We start from the raw sequence: 1,289 nt of genomic DNA on the forward strand, positions 1-1,289 counted from the left end.
CTCAAACAGTTATGACTGTTTCGAATTCAATATAGAATTCCTAATCCACCAGGAAAAAAAACAATTACACTACAAATAAAGAAGCACAACGATGTATATATTTTTGGTTTAAATGTATGAACAGTGACATCAGAGAATGAGAGTGATCACCTGGTGGTATCTCTGACATTACCACAAAATTCCCCGGCAAATGTGCAGCGTATCCTGCCTCATCTCGTTATTCCGACCTAACTGGGAATGAAGAAGGGGGAATAAAAGAGGAGGAGAAGCAGAATTGCTTGTGGAATAATGGAAAGAAACTACAGACATAAGTAATATTTCGGAATATATTAAAAAAATGGCATTCACTGTTGGAACTTAACCTGGATCACCAAATCTTAACTGGGTGAAAGTCCAAGACGCTGAGTTCCTTTCGCAAAGACTTGAAACACCAAGCCCAAATATGAACGCAATAAGTAGGCACCGCTGGGAGTTGAATCCAGGATCTCCTGTTAACTAGACAAGCGCTTTAACCAACTAAGCCACGGCGCCACAGTAAAAAGGCCCTTACTCATCCATATGTGGAGTTGCTTCACCACTTCCTCACAGTACTTGGACACGTGTTTTCGGATCAATGTTGCTCGAAGAGAATTGCAATCAATCCACGAATTTTCAAACACAAACAGTTTACAGCTGAAAAGTCTCTACTGAATAGGCACAGAAAAACATAATCTCTTCTTGCATTCATTTAAAACTGGTATTTTCACCTGGTTAAAGTGACAGGAGAAAGAGGAGGTTCTCATTCTATCGGGGCCCATGAACCACGTTAATACAGACAGAGGGGATATCACATCAAGAGGAACAAGGTCATTGTGGTGAATTGACGAGGAGTAATGTGTAAGTAAGTATAATCATTGGGCAGTAAAAGCTGACGTAATGGCACCGACATTGAGTTTTGCACCATCTGTTCCGCGCACACTTCCTGCCTTATGCCTCCCAGGCATCATTGTCTATCACTTTATTTCACTGTCTTCGTCCACGTCTCAACTTATTCCAGACGATTGCAGATGTCTGACAGGAACCTTTAACTTTTCGAAACGAATTCCTCGAGTATAGTCAATGGGAAAGGATTCAATGCATATCCAGAATTACCACAGTGATGGAGGGGATGAATTATTTTCCTCAAGCATTCAACTCCTCAGCACAGACATGATACCACTCGATGGTAATTTCCAGGATTTACACTCAGCGACACTGAAGGATCAGCGAGATACATCCAACTCAGAAAGGTGATATGATTGGAGGGGGAT

At 41.4% G+C, this 1,289-nt stretch overlaps 1 non-coding gene across 1 annotated transcript; it reads right to left on the reverse strand.

Annotated features, from left to right (window-relative positions):
* Nucleotides 1-457: 457 nt before the first annotated feature.
* trnat-agu lies at nucleotides 458-531 on the reverse strand. Its single transcript has one exon. It is a non-coding gene; the product is annotated as a tRNA-Thr (tRNA).
* Between the last annotated feature and the right edge of the window lie 758 nt (nucleotides 532-1,289).

The sequence above is a fragment of the Chiloscyllium plagiosum genome, unplaced genomic scaffold (assembly GCF_004010195.1).
Source record: "Chiloscyllium plagiosum isolate BGI_BamShark_2017 unplaced genomic scaffold, ASM401019v2 scaf_6371, whole genome shotgun sequence".
NCBI lineage: Eukaryota > Metazoa > Chordata > Chondrichthyes > Orectolobiformes > Hemiscylliidae > Chiloscyllium > Chiloscyllium plagiosum.